The 14,165-nt window shown below is 35.3% G+C and overlaps 1 non-coding gene across 1 annotated transcript; it reads left to right on the top strand.

Moving 5' to 3' along the window:
• The first annotated feature begins 6,229 nt into the window (after window positions 1–6,229).
• LOC121206917 (small nucleolar RNA R71) lies at window positions 6,230–6,336 on the top strand. Its single transcript, XR_005902088.1, has one exon. It is a non-coding gene; the product is annotated as a small nucleolar RNA R71 (small nucleolar RNA).
• The last annotated feature ends 7,829 nt before the right edge of the window (window positions 6,337–14,165 follow it).

Below are 14,165 nucleotides of genomic sequence, written 5' to 3'. Positions count from 1 at the left end.
GAAAAACTCGGCTTCACAAACCCCTTATCTATTAACTTTTGCAACTGAGCCTTTAATTCTTTCAATTCAGTCAGTGCCATTCTATACGGAGCAATCGAGATCGATGCAGTCCCAGGCAACAAATCAATGGCAAACTTTATTTCTCTAATCGGAGGCAACCCAGGCAATTCTTCTAGAAATACATCTGGAAATTCACAGACTACCGGTACTGATTCGAGCTCCGACTCAGACATCTCAGTATTCAATACATATGCAAGATAAGCTTCACACCTTTTTCTCATGTATCTCTGAGCAGAAATATGCAAAATCACCATAGGCAATTTATTTGATTCGTCTGTTTCAACCCAAAGAATCTCACCATCTTCACATTTTAACTTAAGGGTTTTTTATCTACAATTTACCTTGGCATCATGTGATGTCAACCAATCCATACCCAGAATAACATCAAACTCATCAAATGGTAATAACATCAGATTAGCTAGAAAACAATGACCTTGAATCATTAAAGGACAATTCTTGCAAACTTTGTCTACTAACACATATTTGCTTAAAGGGTTTGACACTTTAATCACAAATTTCGTAAGTTTTACAGGCAAGCTCTTACTAGATACTAAATTTACACAAACATAGGAATGAGTAGATTCGGGATCAATCAATGCAATAACAATAGTATCATAAAGAGAAAATGTACCAGTAATCACATCGGAGGATGATGCCTCCTTAGGAGCACGTTTGGCATAAGCTCTAACAGGTGCTCTAACTTCTGTTCTCCCAGTTGAATCCTTCATCACACTTTTACTGCTAGCTTTACTTCTAGTATTTCTCAGAGGTTTACCCCTATTAGCAGTGCTAGTCTGTCTGACACTCAGAAATTTTTCTTCTTCAACCCTTTTTGGACAGTCCTTAATATAATGTTCTCGAGAACCACACCTAAAACAAGCTCGACTAATCGCCCAACACTCACTGTAATGTTGCTTACCACAATGCTGACACTCGGGTCTATCAGACTTCACATTACCCACACTTGCCATTGAAGTAGCTTGAGATTTGGAACCTGAATATGATCTCCCACAGTCTCAGTGTGAATATCCGGCTGAAACAGTCAATCAAGGATGCATCTCTTTAGACTTCTTTGACTAAGATTAGAACGATTTACTCATTGGCCTCTTTCTTGCATCTCTAGCTTCACTTACAGCTTTTCTCTTTTCTTTATTCAGCTCTTTGGCTTTACAAGCTCGATCGACCAATACCACAAACTCTTTCAACTTTAAGATCCTAACTAACAGTCTGATATCTTCATTTAAACCATCCTCAAACCTTTTGCACATAATAACTTCAGTAGACACACATTTCTGGGCATACTTGCTGAGTCTAATAAATTCACATTCATATTCTACCACAGTACCTTGTTTTAGCTCGAGAAACTCTATCCGTTTCTGATCAATGAACCGCTGACTTATGTACTTCTTTCTAAACTCCTCTTGGAAGAAATCCCATGTAACCCTTTTTTTCAGAACCACGGATACCAGTGTCTTCCACCAACCTTAGTAAAGATATAACACATTTTAAACATTCTTCAGAAGTACAAGAAAGCTCATCAAATACCCTGATAGAATTCTCAAGCCAAAACCCTACTTTCTCAGGATCATCATATATATTAGCCCTGAATTCTTCAGCCCATTCCTTTCGAATTTTATCAACCAAAGGCTTGCTCAATCTTACCATTTTGGCACCTTGAGGAATTACGGGAACCGGTTGGGGAATAGGAGAGGGAGCAAGAGGTTGAGCATTCAGATTTGCTCAAATAAATTTTGTACACCAATTATTCATCATACGGAGAAAGGCTTCCCGAGCCCCATCTCCCTAATCAAGTGTCTTAGGTCTACTTTAGCTGGCGCGATCCCTTGCGTGGGAGCTGGTGCATTACTTTCTACATCGCCAGCTACAGCTCAGTCGAGATCCATTTACTATATGAAAACACAATTTAAATTGTTAGGATTCATCACACTATCACTGTATACTTATGTCATGTATAGATAGACTACCACACACGCTACGTAAATTCGAGAACCGACTAAACCATAGCTCTGATACCACTAAAATGTAATGTCCCTTACCTGTGTTCCATGCCGAAACAAGGTACTAGACATTACCGAAAAATAACACATGCAATCATACGAAACATTGACATAAAATTTTTTTATCCAAAATAAAACAATGCGATTACCAAACTTAATCATGCATCACCATACCCTATAACTTGAACAATATTAGTCAATATCAATGGTTTTATACAAATGGAGTTATTAAATATTGAAGGCCAACATTTTAAGCCAAATTAATTATGACATATAACAAAATAACAAAGTCCTCTATACATGCCATAATCCCAAAGTATTCTTTTCAAAATACCAAAATAGTGTTGATAGTGTGGATGTATCTTCGATGATTTTTGAATCCCGAGCTACCTTGGTGACACTATAAGACAAAGGAAGCAAAAAAAGTAAGCATAAAGCTTAGTAAGTAAGTACGTAAATAATAAACAATTTTTCAACATGTTTCTCAAAGTAAAGCAATCATAATTGTACATTTACTCATTTTTAGGTCAAGCTATTTTCCTGAGTCACAGTCACTAAATCATTTATATCTAGAGCTACGGAACTCCAATTTAAGATCTGTAAATTTTCCCAATAACTAGACTCACATGTACTCTTACCATAAAAGTTTTAAAATTTTTTGTTTATCCAATTAGTACATTTTATTCATTAAAGTTACCCTAATTTCACTATCCAATAGTTCCAACCTCTTTTCACTAAAAATTATTTATCTATTAGTACAAATCTTAGATGATGTCCCTGTCAATTCCTCTTGAAAGTAGACTCATTAACGATTTTAATCATATAAATTATAACACATAATTATTTTTTTAAAATTTTTAATGACTCTCCCAAATCAGAATAGGGCATTCTAAAATCATCCTAACTCTATCTCACCAAAATTCAAATTTCACAAAATATAAAATTCTTTTGCTTTCATTATTTTTTATGTGAAAATAGACTCATTAAGCTTTAATTCCATATTTTATTTGGAATTTAATTCAACTTTTACAATTTTTGGTGGATTTTCAAAGTCACACAAATACTACTGTCTAAAACTGTTTTATTACAACAACTTTCACTCTTACACTCTTACATAATTTCACTTACTCCATTCTATCTTACCAAAGATTCGCTCAACTATCGAGCACATTACTCACAACTTTTCACATAGATATACCTACACTTATTCATCACATAGTCATGTTCATATGTATTTTCACTTAGTGAATTGCCCGTTGAACTCATCGGAATAATAACAGATACCTGGTGGCCTGTACATATTACCACCCTTTTAACCGAAGCTCTCTGGTACGCATAGTAGCCTGCACTTAGTACTACACATGTGACCTAACAATCTGGTACACGTAGTAGCCTACACTTAGTACTACACAGGTGACCTGACCATCCGATACACGTAGTAGCCTGCACTTAGTACTACACACGTCATCAAAGCTATTGGGTATGCATAGTAGCCTACACTTAGTAATACACATGCGATCTAATAATTTGGTACATGTAGTACCCTCCACTTAGTACTACACACATGACCTAACCATCTGATACACGTAGTAGCATGCACTTTGTACTACACATGTGATCGAAGCTATCGGGTATGCATAGTAACTTCACTTTGTACTACACATGTGACCAAACAATCTAGTACACGTAGTAGCCTACACTGAGTACTACACACGTGACCTAAAACTATCTTAAACACATAGTAGCCTGCACATAGTGTGTTCTCACAATGGATCATTTGTATATTTTCTATTCCGAAGGTCCAACCGGGAAATTCTTCACTTTTCAACATTTTACTAATTCATTCTTAGTCAATTTCGATTCGTAATATACATCAAATGACCATTCTATAGGCAGCTGCATCTTATATAATAACAAAAGACAATAACATAAAAAGAATCAATATATTATTTACATACAAACTTACCTAGGTGCAAAATATATAAATTTTGCAATTTAGTCCATAATCTTTTCCTTTCCTCGATCAAGGTCGATTACATGTCTTTCTTGATCTATAATAACACATTTGACTTATTAAAATGCTCACATTATTCAAATTAACCCAAAAAATCTTATGGAAAAATTTACAATTTTGCCCCTAAAGTTTCACAAAATTACGATTTTCCCCTTAGGCTCAAAAAATAATTTTTATTCAATTTCCTTGTATTTTAGGCCTAGCTGAACCATTATCATAACTATAGTAGTCCACAATTTTCACTAAATCACACACTTACACACATTTTACAACTTGTACAAACTAGTGCTTTTATGTAATTTCATCAAAAATCACTTAGTAAAAGTTGTTTATCACATTCCAAACATTCATATTCTTCCATAAAACATCAAAATACATACATGTCATCCATGGGTAAATTTTTAAATATAAACCCTAGCTCAAAATATTGCTAGAAATAGGTAAATCGAGCTATGAGGATCTCAAAAATGTGAAGAACATTAAAAACAGGGCTAAAACGGACTTACAATTGAGCTTGGAAGCTTGAAAAACCCTAGCTATGTCTTCCTCATGTGAAATTTGGCCAAGGGGTCGAAGATGGACAAAAATTGGCTTTTAATTTTGTTTTTAATTCATTTTAATAACTAAATAACCAAAATGCCCTTAATGAAAAACTTTGGAAACATGCCTAACCATGTCCATTTTTGTCCACCAACTTAACCAATGGTCTAATTACCATATAAGGACCTCCAATTTAAAATTCCATAACAATTGGACACCTCAGCATGTAGAACTCAAGTTTTGCACTTTTTACAATTTAGTCCTTTTGACTAAATTGAGTGCCCAAACGTTAAAATTTTCGAACGGAATTTTTACAAAATAATTTCATAAAAATGTAGACCATAAACATATAATAAAAATACATTTTTCTATGTCAAATTTGTGGTCCCGAAACCACTGTTCTGACTAGACCCAAAATCAGGCCACATTCCTAGGATGATTGGTACTTCTTTATCTGCTTCAATGTATAAAAAAACAAAGTCAACAGGGAAAAAATTTTATCTACACATACCAATACATACTCAATTTTTCCTGCTGGATTTGCTAAGGGTTAGTCTACTAGCTGAAGTGTAACCATAGCTAGTCTAACTTCACCTATCCCCAACTTTCTACATATAGACATGGGCATCAAGTTGATGCTTGCACTCAAATCACATAATGCCTTACCCCAATAGGTTGCTCCAATGTTGCAAGGTATGGTAAAACATTCAGGGTCGTTCATCTTTAAGGGTAGTTTATTTTGAAGTTATGCATTGCATTCCTTCGTTAGAGCTATCATCTCAAATGCTCCAAGTCTTCAATGTTGGGCTCTATTGTCTTTCCACTCCTTAGTGTCAATTCTCTACAATGCTCTTTCCCCAGATTTCTCAGGTTCTCTATATCACTAGACAAAGCACCTTGTGGTTGGTTCCTAAGTTCAGTTGCAAGCAGGCCCATTTGGTTTTCTAGGTTTTTCAATATGGTTGCTTGGCTTTGGATTAAGGCATCATTTTTTTGTTATGTATTCCTTTAACAGGTTTTCTAAGCCATTGGAAGGTTTAGCTTGAGGTTGTTTTTGAACTTATTGGGTAAATACAAGTGGCTGGGTCGGTCTAGATTGTGCATAAGTGTTACTGGGTCTAGCCCTTTGATTACTCCAAGAGAATTAGGGTATAAAAATTAGATTACAGTCCATGCCTTACTTGGTTCCGGTTTCGATTACCCATGTAATACATGAATTCTAGGTTTGATAGGCATTTTTAGAATAAATGTCCTTTCCCCACAATAAACATAGGCTACATTTTCGAATTGATTTGGTGGTTGAGCTGCAAAATTATTAAACCTATTAATAGTAAACTTTTTAAGCATTGAGGATATCAAGGATACTTGAGATACAAGTGAAGTGAGAGCGTCCATTTCATGTACTCAAGCGACTAGCCTTCCTAACTCTACTTGATTGGTTGGCCATTGATAATTTTTGCTGACAATCCTATTGATGATTTCATAAGCCTCGTTATAAGACTTAGAAAGGAGAGTACCATTAGCAGAAGCGTCCACTACCATCCTTGTCTAAACATTAAGACTGTCATAGAATGTCTCTAATTGGATGCAATGAGGGATTCCGTGATGAGGGCATCTTCGTAATAGTTTTTTAAACATTTCCTACTCCTTATACAAGGACTCATCATCCATTTGTTGGAAGGTAGTGATCTCATTCCTCAACTTATCATTTTTTCTAGGTGGGAAGTACTTCATAAGGAATCGTTCTGCTAACACTTGCCATATGGTAATGGAATTTGATAGCAATGAGTTCAACCAGGCTCGAGCTCTGTCCCTTAGTGAATATGGGAATGACTTTAATCGTAGTGCATCTTTGGGTATTTCGCCTAATTTGAAAGAATCACTCACCTCCATAAACAATCTTAAGTGAAGGTGAGGATCTCCGGTAGGCATTCTAATGAATTGGCCCACTGTCTGAATCATCTAGAACATGATTGGCTTCAGCTCGAATTGTTGTGCCTCGATTTTGGGTCTCCTAATACCCAAATGAAGCTCATGAAACACTAGCACGACATACTATCTTACAGCTCTATCCCTATCATCAGCAATAAGTATAGGATTTTGAGCATGATTTGTTCCATTTCCTTGATTCTAATTTTCAAAGTTCATCTCTTCGGTCCTTCTTTAAACTGTTTGTCTTCTTTTTTGTCAAAAATTCCTTTCAATCTCAAGTTCAATGGGAAGATATTGAATTTCAGATTGGGGATAAAGTGTTCTTGAAAGTATCTCTGTGGAAGAAAATACTTCGATTTAGTCATAAAGGCAAATTGAGTCCGCGATTCATCGTACCGTACAAGATTATCGAGCGAATTGGACCAATGGCTTATCGACTAGCATTGCCATCTGAGTTAGAAAAGATTCATAATGTGTTTCATGTATCGATGTTTCGACAATATCGATCTGATCCTTTGCATATTATTTTCCCGACAGAAGTTGAGATTCAATCAGATTTGTCGTATAGTGAAGAACTGATCCAAATTCTAGCTCGTGAGATCAAAGAGCTGAGAAATAAAAGAATAGCGTTACTAAAAGTATTATGGCATCAAAACGGGATTGAAGAAGCTACGTGGGAACCAAAGATGAGAAAGCAATATTCAAACCTATTCACTGGTAAGATTTTTGGGGACGAAAATTCCTTAAAGGGGAGAGTTGTAATAGCCCGATTTTAACTAAATCAGAACAATGGTTTTGAAACCACAAATCTAAGGTCGTAAAATTATTTTAATATTATTTTTGGTTTTTACAGCATGTGAATATATGTGTGTGAAAATTTCGTGAGCTAATTTTATCGTTTAAGTGGTTAATTTGAAAAACAAAAAGACTTAATCACGTAAAATGCAAAAATTGCATTCTATATGTTAAATGTGCTTAATTGCCATGGCTTATTAAATGGGAGGTCCTTATGATGAAATTAGACCACAGACAGTGTTAATGGACATTAATGGACATCCATTAATTGATTTTATATGTTTATAACTAAGGGTAATAAAACAAAAACAATGGTGGTCATTTGTTCATCTTTTTGCATTGAAAAATAAAGGAAGAAGCACCATTTGAAGCTTTAGGTATTCGGCCATTGTTCATCTTGATTGAGGTATGAAATTTTTTCGGTTTTTGATGATTTCTACGTTTTTGTGATCGTTGCTTCGTGTTCTAGTTAGCCCATGTCACAATTTTTGAAAGTGTTGATGATTTTCTAAGTTACCATTTATGAATTCATGTGTTTTTTGATGTTTGATGATGAAATATAAAATTTTGATTATAGATTTTAAAGTTTTGTTAAGTGATTTTTGACAAAAATGTCAATTAGGGATTATATTGAGAAAATGTGAAAATATGTGGTTAAATGTGTGAATAAATGATAAATATGGGCTGATATATACACTAGGAGAATTCGGCTAGCATGTATTTGAAAGAAATTGTGTAATTTTTTGTATTTATGAAATAATGACTAAATTGCAAGAAATGTGAAAGTTTAGGGCTAAAGTGTAAAAATACCCAAATATGTGTTTGTGGACTAAATTGAATGTGTTGATGAATAAAAGAATTAATTTTTAATGGATATAGATCAAGAACAAAAGAAATCTAATTTAGAACGGGGGAAATCCAAAGTTATGAATAGTCGATCCAGTCCATCTATTCCAACTATGAGGTAAGTTCATATGCAAATAAATGTCTGTAGATTGAATTATATATGTTTCAATATCATTGAATTACTATGAATATTGAACGAGCCATTATGAGAAAGAATCGATAGAGTTGCGATATCCGAAAGTCCCATATGAACCATAGGAATAGTATAGGATACGAATGTCATGACATTAGGTTTTTGAGATGTGATTACATGTAAGACCATGTTTGGGACATTGGTATCATTAATCATTTTCGTGTAAGACCTTGTCTGGGATAGTGGCATCGATATGTGATAACATGGAAGACCATATCTGGGATTTGGCATTGTACGAGCTATATGTGATTGCTGAGTATCCTTAACAATTCCAAACGGTTCAACGGGAAAAGTCAAGTTGAGAAAAAAATATGTGAATAAGCTAAGTGACTCAGGTACGCACGAGATTTACACGAGTATTGAAAGGGAAAGTATTTAATGAACCCGATTAAGATATCAAATATATGTTCAATGAGAAAGGTTAGTGAATTTGAATGTGAATAGATATGTTTATCGTATTTGATTTATTATGCAAATATTCATGTGATGACTTTATTTGTATATGGCTTACTAAGCTTTTAAAGCTTACTTTGTGTGTTCTTTCCATGTTTTATAGATTATTGAAGCTAGCTTGGACATCGGGGATCATTGGGAACCATCATCACACTATCGACTAGTTGTTGGTACTTTTGAAGGTTTGTATATATGGTATATGGCATTTATAGGCCAGTGAATTGATGATATGTTTTCAGATTTGATGTAGCCATGAGATTTGGCTTGCTTTAGTTGAAAATGTTGGTATGTATTTGGCCATTTAAGTTGGCTTAAGTTATGTGTTTGATAAGTGATATATGTGAAATATATAATGCCTTATTTGTTGGCTTGTTTTGGTATGTTTGCCATAGTTGTGGATATAGCTAAATGGTTGTTCATTTGGTTAGTTATTAATACTTGAGGAATGGTATATTATTGTATGATTTATAGATGAGGAATTGATATGTTTGAGAAGCATGATTTAGTTGATGAAAGGTGATGAAAATGCATTTAAAAATTATGTAAGTTGTGGTGATTTTGGTATAATGATTTGGTATTTTTGAATATTGAATTGAGTAATTGAAATGGATATGGATAAATGGTATGATATGTGCATAAATTGGCATGTTTTGGTAGGCTATATATGTGTTGAACTAGTACCAATTTGGTCGTTATGTTTGCATAATAGAAGGGTGGCAAATTGGCTTTACAAATGGCATATTTGTCCACACGGGCAGAGATACGGGCGCGTGTCTCAGCCGTCTGCGACATACAGTCATGTTACACGGCCGTGTGCCCCCTGGAGTACCCTTTTGAATTAAGGCAGTATACCCTACAATTTTGACATGTCCTAAACACACGAGCATTTCTATTGGCTGTGTGTGGCACACGGGCTGGCACATGGGTGTATGGCTGGCCATGTGACCCAAGTCAGTAACCCCTCTAGTTTTCCCACGGCCATGGCACATGGGCGTGTCCTCGGCCGTGTGGTACAAGTCAGTATGTATGCCCTATTTTCACACGGCCTGTGACACGGGTGTGTCTGGCGGCCATGTGAGGCACACGGCCTGTTCACACGGGTGCATGACCTTTAAATCAAAAAAAATTTTCTAAGTTTCCCAATGTTTGCAAATGTTATCGGTTTAGTCCCAAACCACTTCTAAGCTTCCTTATAAGGGACATTGTGAATGATTTTGAATGGATTTTAATTATGAATGTATAAATGTATGTGTATGAGGTGTATTATTCGGTAATGCGTTGTTACCTGCTAACCATTACATCTTCTTTCATGAAAAGTCAATCTCTATCAAATAGTGATAAAGTCATCCATCATAAAGAAAAGTGACCCGTGGCCTCGTTTACTTTTCGTCAACCATGTAATGCCTATGAGAGGATATCATTTACCCACGCTACATAGTACAGAAGTCTAACACGCAATGCACCAGCTTTCAGCTTCTTATCTATTCGAACTCAGGCTTTTACTTACATCAAAGTGTACGAGTCTAATATACATTGTCCTCCATCCACTTAGGATTTGGTTATGCCACACTACGAATGTCACAAGTGAATAGATCCATAAATGAATTTAAGATCTATTCTACTGGATCTAGTCTGACATACTTTTAGTCCAGTCAGTCACATCTATATCTCTATCTTTTGGGAGTCATCCACTCCGATACCCAAGATAAGGCATCTCCCCAATTGAACTTGATAGACGAAATATTAGTCTTTCAATCAGTTTGCTCATTTCTAATTAAACTAAGGATATGTTTTGTCTTTCCGTAGATCAATTTTCGCTTATCACAACTCCTTTGACTATACTGTTGCGTAAGAATGTACCTTTTGTGTAGACTGATGAATAGCAATCGAGCTTTAAGAAGTTTAAATCAATTTTAACTCAAGCACCCGTTCTTATATAGCCTAAATCTGGGAAAGAGTTTGTAGTCTATAGTGATCTATCTCACACGGGTTTGGGTTGTGTTCTGATGCAAGAGGGTAAGGTGATGGCTAAAACATCTAGATAGCTTAAGCCGCATGAAGGAAACTATCCAATACATGATCTTAAGTTAGTTGCGTTTGTCTCTGCACTAAAAATTTGGAGGCATTACCTAAATGATGAGAGGTGTATCATCTACAATAATCACAAAAGCCTCAAGTACCTTCTCACTCAGAAGAAGTTGAATCTTAGGCAACGTAGATAGATTGAGTTGCTTAAGGATTACGATTGCACTATAGAGTATCATCCTGGTAAAGCTAATGTAGTGGCCGATACACTTACTTGGAGAATGATATCAGAGTTGAGGGTGTTGTTTTCTCACTTAAGCCTATTTGAGGATAGTGGATTATTTTCCAAGTTGCAAGTTAAGCTGACTTGGGTTGATGAGATTCGGGATAAGCCACTTTTGGATGAGTCTCTGGTTAGTCGGGCTCATCTAATTGAAGAGGGTAAGACTTCGAAATTTTGGGTTTAACAGTGAGGGTATTATATGTTTTCGAGGTTGGATTTGTGTGCTAAGTGATGTGGATTTGAGGCAAAATATTCTGCGAGAAGCACATAGTATCCCTTATGCTATGCATCTCAGTGGTAATAAAATGTATCATGATTTCTGGGTGTTGTATTGGTGTCTCGGTTTGAAACAAGAGGTGACTGATTTTGTGTCTCAATGTCTGACGTGCCAATAGGTTAAGGCTAAGCACCAACTTCCTTCTAGATTGCTTCAACTCATTAAGATTCTATAGTGGAAATAGGAACCGGTAACCATGGACTTCTTTAGTGGGTTACCTTTGACTCCCAATAAGAAAGATTACGTTTGGGTCATCGCGGATCGATTAACTAAGTCTGGTCACTTTCTTCTAGTTTGAACCGATTATTCTCTATACAATTTAGTAAAATTATACATTTTCAAGATAGTAAGACTTTATGGGATTCATGTATCGATTATCTCGGATTGAGACTCTTGGTTTACATCTCTCTCTTGGAAGAAACTACATAAGGCTCTGGGTACTCAGTTAGACTTCAGTATTGTATTCCATGCACAAATTGAAGGACAGTCTGAGAGTGATACAGGTAATGGAGGATATGTTGTTGTGTTATTGATTTTTGATGTAGTTGGAATGATTTTATGTCACTGGTTGAATTTCCTTATAATAATATCTTTCAATCCAATATTCAGATTGCACCATACGAGGCTTTATATGGTCATAACTGTCATACTTTGTTATGTTGGACCGAGTTGGATGAGAGGAAGATTCTGGGTCCAAATATGGTTACTTAAACTGAGGATAAGGTCACATTGATTCGGGATCGACTTAAGGAAACTTCTAATACACAGAAGTCTTATATGCATCTTTAGAGGAAAGATATAGAGTTTGTTGTGGGAGAATAGGTTTTCCTTAAGGTATCTCCGTGTAATGAGGTTTTCAAATTTTGATGTAATGGCAAGTTGAGCCCCAGGTCCATTGGGCCTTATCGGATTTTGAGATGACTGAGGCCGAATATCTATCCGTTGGAGTTTCCTCCAGAGTTGGACTGCATACACAATGTTTTCCATGTCTCTATATTAAGACAGTATATGTTTGATCCATCTCACATTGTGCCTATTGAGAAGATTGAGGTAAGGCTAGATTTAACTTTTGAGGAGGAGCCTATACAGATTCTAGATTGAGAGATAAAAGTCTTGAAAAAGAACATGTTTCTCTAGTTAAGGTTTTTTGGTGAAATCATGGTATTGAGGAAGCCACTTACGAACCGGAAGACTTGATTCGACAGCAATACCTACATTTGCTTGAGTCAGGTAACTTCGAGTCCGAAATTTCTTTTAAAGTGAAAAGAGTTGTTACGCCTCAAAATTTTTAATTTTGAATTGTTAAATCATGTCAAGTGGATTGATTTGGTTCAGTGGTTAATTGTTTTGCTTATGTGCTTGAGGTTTTGTGTTCAAATCTTTTCCCTTGAATTTTTATTATATTTGTTCTAACCTCTATCTTTGAACATCTAGCTTCTCTATTATTTTTTCTCAACTATTGACAAGAAAGAGCTGGCTGGTTCAGTGGTAAGACTTCATCTTACCTAGGGGTCTTGAGTTCGAATCGTATTCATGCAAAAATAGAATTCTTTTTGCTTCTTCCTAAGTGTGTCACCCATGTGGTGGAAATTGGGTTGAATTTGAACTCTTTGGAAAATCTGATAGGATAACTAATCAGATTTAGTATAGGGATATGAATAGTTTTTTTTAGTTTTTGAATTGAAATTATCCTAAAATTTATCCCCAAAAATCTTCCTCAATTGTCATCTCCCCACTCTCTCTCCACTCTTCCAATTTTGTTTTTCACATTGGACTATTGTAAAAGATTTTCTCTATATTCTTCATTTTTTTTCCTTTTTCTGAAAAAATTCTTTTTCTTTCTTCCTCTGTTTCTATTAGTTTTCCTTTTGACATCTTTGTTTTAGTGTTGCACCACTCGAATTTTGTACCCTATTTTGAACGGTTGTTAATCCATTGATATCAGTTTGGGTCTTATGTGTTTGGAAGTTTCACTGTTGCAGTATCAAAATTCTTATGTAAGTGAAATCTATTCGTTCATACACTTCACCTTTCCAGATTCAATATCAATAGTGAACAGATGATTACTCGTCATATCAACTTAGGAAATAAATTCACCACTTTTATTTTTTAAGGAAAGCATATGATCCATCATATTTACTTGATATCCTTTTTCTAGAAGCTTTCCTAGACTAATGATGTTGTTTTTTTCAAAGTTGGCATGTAATAAACATCTAATATGTACTTCTTCTCTCTATTCTTTTGTGTACCTATAACTTTTCATTTACCTATGATCATGGTGTGCAATTCATCTCCAAATGTTACTTGTCCATGAATATTATCGTCCAACTCTAAAAATAAGTCTTTTGGCCACACATGTGATTACTGGCACAATTATCAAGATACCAAATAGTTTTATTTGATTTTCACTTTCTTATAAGTGATGAATATACTAGATTCTGTGTTTTCTTCTTCTTTCACTGTTGCTACATGATTTCTCTCTTCCATCTTGGGAGTTGGTCTACAATCATAACTAAAATGACCATATTTATTACAATTATAACATTGTATCTGAGATTTATTTCCTTATTGAAATCTACCTCTACCTCTACCTCACCCTTGGCCTCAGCCTCGAACTCATCATCCATGAATAGATCTGTAATACTCTTCACTTGTTTGGCCACTACCGTATGATTGATTGCCTTGTCCACATGTTCCTCGTCCACCTCTATTTCCACCTTTATATCCTC

The sequence above is a fragment of the Gossypium hirsutum genome, chromosome A09, assembly GCF_007990345.1.
Source record: "Gossypium hirsutum isolate 1008001.06 chromosome A09, Gossypium_hirsutum_v2.1, whole genome shotgun sequence".
Taxonomy (NCBI): domain Eukaryota; kingdom Viridiplantae; phylum Streptophyta; class Magnoliopsida; order Malvales; family Malvaceae; genus Gossypium; species Gossypium hirsutum.
Note: the sequence above shows the minus strand (reverse complement) of the source record. Positions and strands in the feature narration are given on the sequence as shown.